The sequence below is a fragment of the Cylas formicarius genome, unplaced genomic scaffold, assembly GCF_029955315.1.
Source record: "Cylas formicarius isolate icCylForm1 unplaced genomic scaffold, icCylForm1.1 PGA_scaffold_12__32_contigs__length_19106922, whole genome shotgun sequence".
NCBI lineage: Eukaryota > Metazoa > Arthropoda > Insecta > Coleoptera > Brentidae > Cylas > Cylas formicarius.
The window spans coordinates 6,278,933-6,294,289 of NW_026844225.1; the positions used below are offsets into that span (position 1 = coordinate 6,278,933).

The 15,357-nt window shown below is 31.7% G+C and overlaps 1 protein-coding gene across 2 annotated transcripts in view; it reads right to left on the reverse strand.

Moving 5' to 3' along the window:
• Nucleotides 1-15,357, reverse strand: part of LOC132695877 (protein turtle homolog A-like) — a 413,609-nt gene that overhangs the window by 60,075 nt on the left and 338,177 nt on the right. The window lies entirely within an intron of this gene.

Genomic DNA, 15,357 nt, shown 5'->3' on the forward strand with positions numbered 1-15,357 from the left:
TGAAGCGTCTTTTAAATTCAGACCACCCTTTTTAAAAGACAGAACATATAAAGTAATGCTTAACTAATCAACCTCTAAGCTTGTGGACAAGGGAATTTTGTGATTAACATCTTTATGCCGTTGATAATCCACTGTCTTTTTATTGTTCTGAGAAATGCGTCAACGAACAAGCAACAGCATTAATATGTTTTATTAATATTTTGGGATAATTATGAATAAACAATCTATATTTCCAAAGAAAGCATTCGCAACAATTCACTAATTCATTAATTAACATTTGTGTTAGTGTGATTTCCAAGGATAATACCCCATGACGTAGACGCTACATTCAGTAAACCCAATAAAATAAGCAAATACTAATACTAATAAAAATTAAAAACCACCGGATAAATGGGTAAACATATTTTTTATTTATTCCTGTCGCTATTAAAATTTAAAAACTGGTAATTTCAATTTAATTTTCATTACGGACCGCTTTATATATTTTTCCATGAGTAAGAAGCCGATTTCATCAACTCCTGTTTACATTTCATTTCGGCGGGGCAGTTTTTAAATAACCATGACAGTATTAGTGCCTATTTATTTTTATTCACAATTGAGTAGGTCGTATTTTGATGGATATTCCTCGAGTGGTATCGATCTATTTTGATTGTTTTATTATTGCATGTGTTATTTTTTTTCCAGTTTAAGAAATATTTTTTATGGAAATGGGGCAGTATTTTTGAAAATTAGTTTAATCATACTACTTAAATCTTTTTAGCGAATAAAATTAATTGTTTAATTCAAAGTTACTGGGATATAAAAGCGGTTCTGTTCTGGTTTCAAAGTAACGATTTCTAAATTTTTGAAATTAATGAATCTTGCGTAAATCTTGGTAACAATAAATTGTTAATATTGGATTTATTTTGGGTTATAGCTTAAGTATTTTGAGCTTTTGCTAAATTCCGCCAATATAGTTGAAAAATGGTGTTTCTAGTATAGAAAACAACTTTGAATGGAAATAGAATATTGTACCTTAGAAATTATACACAACGTTAGAAATTTAGGAGTTATTTTTGAAAATTTTGATAATAGTGATCGTTGGTGACCGCTGTCTTGCATTACTCAGATAGACATTTAGGATGGAACAACATCTGAGAACAAACAATCCATTTTCACAAATCGTACCGACTATAAATATGTTATTACCCAACTGTAAATTGTTAAGTTAAATTACGAAGTTAAACAAACAAAATGTTTCCCCTTTGAAAAAATTTGCAACTTTCGCACAACATTGCAAGTTACGATTTTCACCGTTCCAAAGTAGTAACTTTAGTTTTAGTTCTCGCATGAACTTCAAAACCCAACAATCGATAAAAACAATTCGCAATTGGTGAGATATTTTAAAAATTTTTAGTCTCTGAAGCGTAGCCACCGGTCGATTTGATGCAGCAGAAAACAAAGAAATGTTACACTTTTCAAGCCCGTAAAAAATTTACGCTTGAAATGGTTACACGCGAAACATCGCAGCGTTGTTAAGGTGGATTTACGTTGAAAGCGAACAAATACTTGCACCAAGCGCAAGTAACAAGTTACAAATATCAGGAGGGTCTCAGGAGTATGGTGTCAAATGGATAAAGTTACAAGTGAAACCAATATTAAACACTACAATTTTGTTATTAACAATTATAATATCTTGATCTAGTTGAGTGCTAGTAATAATCGCTTTTTATCTCTCCTAAATGATATTATTTTTGTATTTAACACTATGAATTCTGTTCAAGATGGTTATAGTTCGTATTATTTTATGTGTTCCCATATTCTTTTATGAATTTCGATTTTATTTGTCTCCAACAATTTTAATTAATGTGGACGACACTTTTAAAGAGGTGAAATATAAAGATTAAGGATAACCAGCAAATGGACAGTACTTTTACATAATGGTGATTTTTAACAATCACACAAATTTCCACAAACGACGCCAGTTACAAGTTGCGATGAAGTAAACGGGTTTAAAAACGCAATGCTGTCTTTTCAAAATTTGTTATTACTCAAATTTCTGCAGAAGTAGATCTGGTTGGTAGCTAATATAAATAAAAATTTTCTTGTTTTAAAAACACCGATCAATTTTTATTTCTTATAGATATGACGCCACATAGATTAAACTGGTAATATTTTGTAGACCTATAAAGTTTTTGTTAGAAAAGGAAAATCCACATTTTGTGCGTAATCCACACAAAAAAATAAATGAAATAATTAAAAGCGTCCTGCCTATGAAAACAAAAACTAAAGAAAGTCGAGATATTAACCATGCTGGATGGTAGTGTAGGTAACCCAATTACCGCTTTGGTTTATCGTTTATCGACTTTGTTTTATGCCTTTTACCTTTCGCGTATTGATCAATAAGGTCATGTTAGGTTCATGGGCTTGAGCATAAAAGCAGAGTTTAAAGCTAAGAGCGGATAAACCAAAGCCAGGTATAGCTCTTCAAATCGCGGAAACAGCTGGGAAATTCTTCCAAAATCCGCAAATCACAGGGGTTAACAACAACAAATTTGTGAATAATTTTGTGTATATAGACTTGTATAAATGGTACAAGATGAAAAACACAATCAATGGCTTTTCTTTACTTTTCGTTGACTTGAGGTAAAGCACGAGTAAGTCGGAAAACTGCTACTCTCTCACCCCAAAAGTGCTGCACGATTTATTGCATCGCATTTATTTCATCAAAAAAAAAAGGTGACTTTTATATGAATTTGAATTCATTTGATCTTTATGAGGCATGTTTAGGATCAGAATGGTGAATTTTATAGGAATATAGAGAAAAGGCGAGTGTTCAGGACCTTCAAAATTCGTGTTTGATCTCTGTACACTGAATGTTTGAACGGTTAGTCTTAGACAAACGGACAAACTGCTTCAATCTTTGACATAGAGCTACAGTGCAAATAGTTTAATAATGTTTTGTTAAAATGGTTATGAGCTGCGCATTGCACTCGTTTAATTGACAATTGTATTAGTATTTCTACTAAATCTACTACTATATTATCTATTGTTTGGTAATAATTATGTTTGATGCAATTTATTTGTTTATATATTATTATTAAATATGTTTATTAATTTGAATTTAGAAGTTAATTAGTTTATATATTATATAATGTATTTGTTATTGGCAAGTGCATATGAAATTAATTTAAATTTTTCAGAGTATGATATATTTTTGTTTCTAGTTCGAATAGTTCATTTGCTCATACTGGCAAATAAATGATTTTGTACTTATCTTGATTCTACTAATTAATTATATTTTAAAACTCCACATAGAGATAATTTACTCAAATGAAAGGAGAAAACGTCTTAAATAATTTAACTGTCATATTTCTTTCTCACTTGATTTAGAGCTTTTAGTACGTCATCAACCTGTGTTTACACAGTTTTAAGTAGGTAATTGGATTATGTCCCCAACTCCTCAGAAATTCGTCATTTTAGTAACAATATTTATTGTGATTTTACTACTGCCTATTACTAATCAAAGTTAAGCAAAAATTGCATTTAATGTTTCAATTTCCTTTATATTTAGCTTCAATTTCAAATATACTGAGTGTTATTAAAATATGTCAATTGGAGCTCAAAAATCTAAAAAAAATAGTATTTGATATCTTTTTCGGCAATAATAGCACTATGGTCTGGCTTTTGCCTGGCCCCTAGTAAGTAAGATACAGGTAGTACACGGTGTTTGGTTAACAATTTTGTTTTCAAATTAAAATGTTGAAAAGTATTTATTTGGAAACACTTTGGAATACAACCTCACTGGAATTAAATAATTAGATGCTTAGGATCTTCGTTCCTTCCTTAGCTGTCATTAGGTTAATTAAGGAGTAATACTTTTAGCATTTTATCAAACTGTGTTTACAAAAGATTTTGTCCCTAACTCCTCTGAAATTGGCTATTTTGGCAAAAAATTTCACTTTGGTTGGGCTGTCGTAACAAAAATAAAAAGCGACGTTCTTGCAAGAACAAAAGTAACTAACGTAATCACATAAGTAACATGAATCCACCTTTAGAGGTAGCAATCGAGCAAGAAAACCAACAAATGTTTTGCCGCGTTCAATATTCATTTAAAATGGCGTTATCGGGTCACACGACTTAAAATGTAGGTGTTTTTTTCTTGCAACGCCAAAGTACGTCTTACCGACATGACATTCCGTTACCCCAGTTACAAATTGCGCATATATAAATAAAATGCAAACACTGTAAATGCAAATTGGTAATACGTTTACTGCAAAGAGGGCCTACGTGCAAATACTTGCGCTCTTTATGTTATTAAATCGACGTTGATTTATTTTTATCTATATTCGGGGGATGATTTCGCGCCAGTCGAATTCGATCAGCCTGAACATTATGCGAAGCAATCGTTTATCATTTTCATAAATAATGTTTCGCGTTTCGCTGATTAATTTTACTACAAACCTTAGTTTGATATTAGTAAATTAATGTTGAAGCTAGTCTGTTGAATGCCGAATGGTTCAAGGGTTTGATAAATATTTGTTTATTTATACAAAGTTACCCGACAAACTGCTAGGGCAGGCCAAATATAGAGTAACACGGATTAGCAACAATAAGAATAATTACAGAATTCGGTAGAGGTACGCAAACAAAAAATTCTAACATAAAAAATAACGGCAACTAACAAAGACAAGTGAATTAATGGAGAGTTAGAAAGATAATTAGTTGTAAAAGACGGAACACTAAAGGTAAGTCTGATCCTAACGGTATAAGAATAAAGTTAACTGAAAACTCAAAATCGATAAGGTTATTTACTTACTGTCTTATCAATAAAGAAAATATCAAAATAATGCCTTCTGAACTTCAGTGATTGCACGCCATCATAGGGTAAATTGTCATTATAAGAGTGAAAGCGTCTTTATTTTATTTTATTTATAAGACAGGTTACCTGACATTGAATATCGATATCCATATTTTTTTCGTTTTGGAACATTTGTTTATTATCTTGCTTTTTTTGTAATACTATTTCGTTAGTAACTGTACTGAGTGCTTAGCTGCAAGCTAGACTTTGCCACTCTAGTTACACTTGGCTTCAATAACGAAAAAAAAAGGCAAATCGCCTGCAAATTTACTACAGAAAATCTTCATATTCAAATAAAACAAGGTGCAAGGGACCCAAGCATGAACCCTGCGGAACCCCAGTCACATCCAATTAAACAGATCTTATTCCACTAACAGCAAAATACATATTTGGCATAATTTGTTTTGATTTGATCTTATTTTAGCGACATTTATTGGCTTGAATCCCTTTAATAGCTGTAAAATTAGAATGATATTGTATGCTGCATGTACTCGGTGTCCCTTTTTTGGATAGAGTTGAGGTTTTCATATTAGTGCGTGATAATAGAGATGTGATGAAACTTATGTTTTTCTATACTGTAAAATTTGTATTTTTTTCCCATTCAAAAAATAATAACCAGGAATAAGGAGTTGCCTTTGTTAATAATTTAACAAGGAATAACATATAATCAAAGAAATTAACTTCTATTAAATTTTCAAAACTAAAGGTCAGTTTCGTTAGTTGAACATTGGCACATTTTTGTCATTCTTTCAATAGCGTTAAGAACTAAGGCTAAGCCGACTTTGGTAGATTCACATAGGAGCGTTTTGAAATTAATAACAGAATGAGGAAGAAAAATTGGAAATTTTACTAAGTTCAACATAATCCTTAGGTCAGTAGACGTCAAATAGTTAGCTTATGTGACACATCCCAATCCACCCTTAATATCATCCCTTTCATATGAAACAACAGCAAGACCGTGATAAACAAAGGATAAACTTCTGCACCGTTATAAATGAACAAATAGAGGTCGTTATTCCACAGTTAATCCAGTCTGGGTAAAGGAAGTGCAAAACTAAAACTATTGGTCACTTAATGTGTGGGGTGGAAGAAAACACTTAACACTTAACATTACTATAGAGAAGTTCGAGAATTTTTAAATAATCTGAAATTGATTATATGACTTAACACCACTAGATTTCTTTTTGTTGGGGGATATGTTAAAGATTGAACATTTTTTGGGCCATAATATAATTAAAAATAAGTAATAGGTATTTAATATTATTTACTTTTTTTGAGAATTTAAAATTTGATCAATATTTTCAACAAAATTGCTTTATCTACGGCTACAACAAAGTTATTTCTTCTGTTCATTTTTTAATTTTAATAGAGGCCTGAGTCTAGATTTTTCAATTTAAAATAATACAAATATATTCGTTTATTTTGAACATCCTCTAGTTTTGGCAGATCACTCATACGTGGTATAAGTGTTCTTCGAACACGACGTAAAAGATATATACAAAATAAATAAGAACTAAAAGTTGAGATTTTCACGAAATTATGACAATTGTTTCCACAACACCGGGTCTTTATCAATTGTAATATTTACAAATTACCTGCTACTATATATACCGAAAAATGACAATAAAACGTTAATTAATGTTGTTGTGAGAATTTGAGTTCAATAAAGGAGAGGTATTTAAATCTAATTGATCGTTAAGCAATACATTTGAATGTCTCATTTTGTTAATCTCCATGATTTGCAATAAATTTCATTTTCTGCTTTTTGTGGCTGTATTTAAAATATCAAAATTGTCAAAAATGTATTTTTCTGTGTTTAAGTGTGTAGCATAATTAGAATCTAAACTATTGTTTTTAAACGCTCTTTTATGTTCGTTAATGCGTTTCTTGAAGGATCTACCTGTTTGTCCAATATAAATTTTAGGACAAGATCCGCATTTCAACCTGTAGACACCTGATTTTTGAGATTTTGGACATTTCGTTTTTTTTTTTTATAAATTTTCCTATTGTGTTAGAGTTTAATGTTGTCTGGATTTGTTTTTTATTTATAATTTTATCTACAATGGACGGATTGTAGCCGTTGTTCAGTGCAATTTGTATAATGATATTAAGTTCTTTGTTGTAATTTTCTATTGAGAGTGGCGTATTGAGAAGTCTGTGTCCGTATGTGAAGGTTTATGATAAACTGAAAAATCTAATTTGTTTTGCGCTAACATAAGTATTAAGCAAAACAATGGCTAGAATACATTCATTATAGATAAAATTATAAATAAAAAACAAATCCAGACAACAGTAAACTCCATTTATCCGAAACCTAAAACAGAACACGAACAATTTAAAACAATTACATACATAGGAGAACCCAGTGAAAAAGTTTCAAAACATTTGTCAAAATGTGGTTTAAAAATAGCGTTCAGAACTAACAACACAATTAGATGATTCTTAAAAAACAATAAAACGAGATGTCCAAAATCTCAAAAATCAGGTGTCTACAGGTAGAAATGCGGATCTTGTCCTAAAATTTATATTGGACAAACAAGTAGATCTTCAAGAAACGCATTAACGAACATAAAAGAGCGTTTAAAAACAATAGTCTAGATTCTAATTATACTACACACTTAAACACAGAAAAACACATTTTTGACTACAATTTTGATATTTTACATACAGCCACAAAAAGTAGAAAATTAAATTTATTGCAAACCATGGAGATTAACAAAATGAGACATTCAAATGTATTGCTTAACGAACAATTAAATTTAAATACCTCTCCTCTATTGAACTTAAATTCTCACAACATTAATTAAACTTTTATGGTCATTTTTCGGTATATATAGTAGCAGGTAGTTTGTAAGTATTACATTTGATAAAGACACGGTGTTGTCGAAACAATTGTCATGTAAAAATATATAATTTCGTGAAAATCTCAACTTTTTTCTTATTTATTTTGAATATATCTTTTACGTCGTGTTCGAACAACACTTATACCAAATATGAGTGATCTGCCTTAAAAAAAAATTTTTTTTGCAAATATGAAAACTAGTATTTTTTTAGAAAAATTCAAATATTGGATAAACTATTAGGCTTAGGTATGTATTATTATTAATACAAATGGTGAAACATTTCAAAAGGAATTTAAAATACATGTACACATTACTTATTATTATTGCTTTGTCCCCATTCTGTTTATAAATAAGCATATTTTTTTATATTTGATAAAAATTTAAAAATAACAGTTTGTTCGGAAACCATAAAAAGTTCTTCAGTTCTTCGGGATTATTTAGAATAAATTTGGACCATAAATATAGTACAAGATATTTTTGGACCATAATTTGTTATATTTTGACGGCTACCATGTCCAGTTATTAAATAACCCATTAGCAATTAATAACGACGGTCGAAATAACAAATTGGGTAGCCTAGTGAAGTCGTCCGTGGTGTTTTCTTAATGGGGTTGGGGAATTAATTTAAACGTCAGTCGTAAAGCGGCTCGACAACTTTTTGCCTAGTCATCGACACGCAGTTTGCTAAATTAATGCAGTGACCTTTTTGGTAAACCGTCCCACTATAAATTGTTAATGCGCAAGGTTCGTTGTGCTAAACCTCACTATAAAGCTGTGGTTTTTTATTGTTAGCTTACATTATCTTCCGTTGTCGCCTCAGCCCTGTCCTGTTTTAAAGAATTTGAAATTTATATCTGTCTTTAGATAAATCTGAACGAAGTCATTCCTGTAGCGTCGTTCACGACAAACCTTCGGACTAAAAGTGTTACATTTTAGATAATATAAATTAGGATTTATATACGGCATTGTTAGCGGGTAACCTACTTACTGGCGCCAGCGAGATACGCAATAAAATAAAAATAAAACGACGAATACAATGGTTATTATCAAAATGGAACAAGTCCCTTATGTGCCAGAGAAATCCGACCAATCTCTTCTGCTACAATTACAGATATTGAGAGAACGTTAATATCTTGAACGTAGATAAGTCAAGAGTCGAGTACGTAGACTGCACGCCTAATCTGCCAAACGTATAACGTAACTTACAGATATCGATCACAATGAAAACAAAAATCAGATAATATCTTTATCACACAATGATCCATAAAAAATTGACTTTGAAACTTTTAAATGCCAGAAAGTGAGGTCGAGAGAATTTTCACACGCTTTTAGTGTATTTAAACTTTACTTGTTTTCTTGTTAACAGCTGCTCTGAATAGTTGGTTTGATGTCATTCCAAACTAGTCCCTTAAGTTTTTGAGTCCCTTGACTTCTTCTGCCCTTAATCTTTCCTTCCACGATGTTCTGTAGCATCGCATATTTAGATCCTCTGATCACTCTTTAGGTCCTCTGATCTTCTTTTTAGAAAGTTAATTCTTTCCTCCACTTTCTGGGTCCTTTGTACCAGTTCTAGACTGGAAACCATGTCAGTCCATGAGATTTACAACATTCGCCGATAACACCATCTTTCAAAAGCCCCGATCTTGTCCATATCTGCCTTTTTCAGTGTCCAGGCTTATTACCCGTAAAGTGATATTGAAAAAATGTATTATTTTCTTACCTTTTCTATTATTGTGTTGTCTATAGTCAGAATTCAGTTAAAATTTCATGTTTAGTCGATATCTTTCACATGTAGCATTGAGCCTCTGCAGCAGGGTTTGCAGATCTTCAAGCTTGTCTGTAACTATAATGGTGTCGTCCCGCATAACGTAAGTTGTTTAAAATCTGCCAATTTATGGTAACATTCTCCTGATTGGAGATTTCTAAAATTGTGGGATTGATATATACAGATAGCAGTTTCATGAGTATCTGAAACAGAGGTTAACAATAATCTCTCTAAGTTGACATTTGACTAACGCTTTACTAAATAAGCGTTATAGTCCTTTCTTTCGTCAATTATATTTGTAGTGTGAGTATTATCTTCATTTCATTTTAAGCGATCAGCTGTAAACCGCTGATTGACTTTTTCTTTTGCCCACTCTAAGCGGATTTGATGGCGGATAAGTGGCCGTTTGGCAAAGAAACCTGTTCTGAAGGAGTTTTGGCAATTGAATTAATTTTAGGACATTTGAGTTGGTTTAATTTGATGCGGGATTTGATGTACATACCGCAATAAATAAAAAAATTCGGATATCGGATGCAGAATATTAAGTTTGAGAAATAATTCTCATCGACTTAACTGCAAATGACTTTAAAGGCAGTCTTATTAAACGACTAGCGAAAATTAAAAATATTCCGGGCTGAAAATGATTTCACTGGTAAATAAAATCCGAAAATTTGAGGAATTTCGTAAATAAATGGATAAAAAATAGATAATTATCAGTCTTATAATGGGAAATTTCAATTCGGCACCCTAACCAAAACTTTAGTTTACTGGTTTTAATCACACCACTAGAACAATAATAACTCTGTGAATCATACACACCAAACTAATAATTTTCCTCATATTATAATTAAGTGATCTAAATATCGCTAGAACTGTCATGTAATCTAATGTAATGTTGCAAAGTAGGTATGTTGAAGTTCCAAATAAATTAAGTGCCAAAATAAATTATGGAACTATTATTGTTATATATCACATTTGAAAAAAGTTTCTGTCCAATTTCTCCAGAACTGTTAATAGGAAACTGAAGGTGCCTCCTACAACACAAAAAATAATTCCTTTGAAAGACGCTTCTGGAAATTGGCTTTTCTTTAACATCTGTTAAAGTACTTCATATAATTTAATAGAAGCGTAATAGGAAGCCTTTTTATAAAACTTCTGGATTCCTGCTGAGTCGGAGGAATCCAGAAGTTTTATAAAAAGAATTACGGTAGCCTGTGGAAGTTTGTTTGAAAAAAATGTAATAGGAAGCCAGTATTAAAATGATATTCGTGAGGCATATTTACCTGGTTTAGTTTAACAAGGGTGGACAACTAGACCCATAAATTTTTAACACCCTGTGTGACAACGAACAATTTTTTGGTAGCTTGAGCCTTTAAAAGTCAATTTACGAAAATACATAAACATTTGCCTTTACCTGAAGACATTTTTTATTTTAAAAGTTGTTTCATTTTTAGGTTTCTGCTTTCTTTTCGTCTTATCTTTAAGAAAGTTTTTTGTTTAAATTTATCTTAAGTAAAGAAAATCTTCAAATGTAAATATTAATAGCCAAAGTTAATAAGGTTTTGATTATTTTGCAATTGAAAGAGGTAACTGAATTATGTTTTTTATTGTATTTGGTTTGAAAAATAACTCCGCGATAACTGTGATAATTTCTACAGAATGGTTTTCTTTGAAATCGATTATTTATGATGATTTTATTATTATTATTTAAAGTAGTTTGTTAGCTATTTCATCCAATTAGGATGTTCGATTTTTTTGAAAAAGAAATATAAATAAAATTTTTAGATATTTTCAAAAATAAAACATTTATCGAATGTTTAAAAGTTTTCGTAAATTGGTTTATTTATTATTTTAGATGATCAAACTATCTTCAGGATAGAAATTTGATGAATTTTATCAACATAAAAATGTTCCCATGTGAGGCAGTCTTTAGTGGCGTTATTGCAATATAATAATAGAAAGCCATAAACAAAATATCTATAAAACTAATAAGCTTAAGTTTTCAAAGGAGTTAACCGTTTCAACATAGAAATAAACCCAACAAACTTTTTACGACATTTTTAAATAGCACCGGAAAGTTTCGCATGCACTTCTAAAAACGTAAGATATTCCGAGCCGTTTTGTACAAAACATTTTCCCATTCGTTCTTATTGTTTCTGTTTCGTGTTGCACGTGTATGAAGAGGGAGAATTTTTATTTTTATGTAAGTTTTCGAACGGTTGTATTATAGATTTACCTCAACTGTTACAGAAACTGAAATTACCGACGTACAAAAAGAAATACGCCCGAACAAGTTTCCTTTTCACTAACTCATCCGATTCGTGGGCTAAAACGTGTTGAATTGCCAAAAAGGAGAGATTAAAAGTATCAGAAGGGTCTAACTAAATAATCAGCTTTGCTCGATATTTATTTCAATTCACCCCAGTTATATAAATTCGTGTTATTATAACTCGGCTTAGTGAATTTCCAAATATAGGTCCTCCACCTTCATTAAAACGTCTCAAGCTAACCTTCGGTTTCGCAGCAATGCCCGTTATTTTTCATTCGTTTTTTTAATTTATTTAACAAATATAAAAAAAAATTATAAAAAGACCTGTTTCGAGTAAAGTGATCTTTAATTTTTTTGTATTATTTTAATTGTCACACTATATTTTATTACATTTATAAGTATCCATTTAAAAGACGAATCCCGAATTAGTATAGTTAGTGCTGTTAGTTGCTGATAAAGACTGTCATTTTCTAGTTACTACTGTGGTCTAGTGGATTGTCATGAGATAAAAAAACATTAACATTAAAAAAGTTTCATCAGCAGTAGAGAATATATTGTCTAAATCACCCAAAGCAGCGTTAAAATTCACATTATGGGGGTCAATAAAAACAAGATTGCTTTCGAAAAATCGTCATCATCAAAGTTACGGCAAACTTCGGTAGATATTAAAATTTGTATTGGTAATTGCAATTTAAAATTATATTTTTTTCCAAATATCTCGCGCGCCCTGTATAATTGGCGAAACCTGAAACTCTCTCTCGACACAGTTTACGATACCGTTCAAATCAAATTATCGCATCTTGAGCAGTATTTCATTTATTCTCAATAATTTACCCACAAAATCGGAAATTTTAGGACATTTTACATTTTTTTGCCCATAAGGGACACACCCTCTATATAATTCAAACGATGTTCGAAATAGACGGGTATATTTTCCTGGTCCGAGGAATAGTGATTTTCATATGGATTTTTTCAAATATCGCGAGCAGCGTATGCGATAGACGAAAGAAAACCTTAGATACAAAAATTGTAACTCTTGATGCGGCCTATGCCACTGTTTGAACCGATTATTAATATTTGTTACGAATTTTGATTTACGGTAATTAAATAATTTTTTATAGAAAAAAAAATAATTTTCATGGTCTTTCAGATTTTTGTCCACAGTTGAAAAATCCTGCATATAATCGAAAAAATGCCTGAAATAAAAGTTGTAGTCCTCTACCTTCCGCGTTTTAGCGTTCAAGAATGTTCGATTCGATTTAACAGTTTTCGAGATGTGGGATTTTCTTATACAGCCCAAAATGACGACAATTTTTTTTTAATAATTTTTAAAAAATATTTGGCGATCCCGGATTGCGCCTAGATTTTATAATTTGCATGCGGGGGTGAATTTTGAACCTAAGTGAGAAATAGCTGCAAATTCCGGCCACTTTTTTCAGCATAACAACTTTTAATACAAGAATTTTAGTTCTCTCTATGGGCTAAACTGTAGACGAAGCCGCCTACTGAGTACCAGTATTTAACTTACAGCCAATTTTCCTTTCAAAAGTAACTGAATTTTCAGATTTTTGGTAATACCAGCACACCCTGTATATTTTCAAAAAATTCCCAAGGATAAGGTGTGACCCCTGCATCTTTTCGTTCAAGAATTTTTTCGATTCGATCAACGATTTTCGAGAAATAGTCACTTTTTGTTTTTTGAAAAAAAAAAAAGTTTTGGAATTTTAAAAGATACTTCCCATTGACCGACACATCTCAATTTCAATATGTTCGGTCTACAGAGAACGGGGAACAGATAGACAAAAAAAATCTAAAAAACATCTAAAAAACTTGAAATCATTAAAATGTCTGATTTGATTATTCATCCTATCAGAAGTAATTAATTCCCTTATACCTAATCTCAATTACAAAAAAAGAATAATAATAACATTGCTTTGTGAATAATTCTTGATCAACGTTGACATAAAGGAAAAGGTTCAATTAATTTAAATAAAAATGACCGCTCCATTAGCATGGTGCAATGAGTTATAAAGCGAGACGTCTTTATAAGAGTGGGCGTTTAAGGAACATGCTGTCTGCTTAAGCGTAAAAGTCGTCGGGGGAAAAAATTGAACACTTCTCTTCCGGTCTGAGCTGCGAAGGGAAAAATACGCACAACCATAAATCATTTCTTAGTTGTTTTGCGTTATAATTTATGCTACGGGAAATATATTACGTTGTGGTCCGCCTGGTTGACAGAATGAATGATAATGAGGAGGCAACGAAAGAAAATTTGTTTAGCTGGTGAATTTTCACGTAACGCGTTTCGCGAAAATTGAATGGTAAAAGGAAAATGATAAATATTGAACATGAGTTACGGAACTTTGGACGTGGCCAATTGTAGAATTTGTCGTAAGTTTTCGATAAAATCCGCTAGTAGCAGAGATTAATCCACTAGAAACTTCACAAGGGAAAACTTGAGGGGATGATTTCAGTTAATCAGAGACCAAGAAAAGTCCATTCTTGTTCAGCCTCGTAATGAACGAAGTAAAAACAACTTCAACGCAACTCGATCTCCAAAAGCTTCTACATAAATTGCAACAGTCCTGTGAGAATTTCCAACTTAAAAGATCTTGGAAAAAAATACTCTCACGCTAGCTAAAGAATTGTTACATTATAAGCTCCAACTTTGAAAAACCTCGATGTGGAAATAACAAGATTGCTTTCGAAAAATCGTCGCTGGGCGGGGCAAGTTCGTTGCGCGAAGCAGCTTTCTATTTCAAAAAGAAGCCGCTTCCCAGTTTCTTGTACGAATTGTTTTTCTATCGTGCTCCTGCGGACCACTATGGAACTTTCGCAAAATCGATGTAAATATATTGTGCGCTCACGCTGTATAAAGCGTCTTTCAAGTATCGCTGAATTTGAAAGTCACGACAAACTTTGATAAACACAAATATCAAATTTTATAGTTTTTCATTAACGGCTAATAATTTACAAACGAAAACGGGAATTTTCAGGGTCTTTTAGATAAATTTACCCATAATCGACGCACCCTGTACATAGTTGAAAAAATGCCGGAAATGGAGGTTATAGCCCTGGATCTCCCATGTTTCCTGGTCCAAAGTAAGTAAACGGTTTTCGAGAAAATAAGTTTTTTCTGAAACCATGCAGTGCGCCGTAATAATCAATAGCGTCATCGCGTCTTGACTGAACCCAAGGTATAGTGATTTGCATATGGATTTTTTCAAATATCTAGAGCAGCGTGTGTGGTAGACGAAAACCGTAAATACAAAAATTGTAGCTCTTGACGCGGCATATGACACTGTTTGAACCAATAGTTTACTCTGGAATAGAACAATTTTCTTGGTCTTTTAAATTTTTGTCTATAATTGGAAGACCCTCTATATAATCAAAAAAATGCCTAAAATAAATGTTACTGCACTGTATCTTCCGCATCTGCTGGTTAAAGAATTTTACCGTTCGGGTGAATGGTTATGGAGGAAAACATATTTTTCTGGAAGCTAAAATTACAAAAAAAAATCATTTTTTTTTTTTAAATACTTGGGAAAGTTTGATTGCACCCAATTTCTACCGTTTAAATGTGGACACGTACTTTTACTCCTCCTCCTCTGCTAAAATTGAAGTTCATATCTGCAAATTT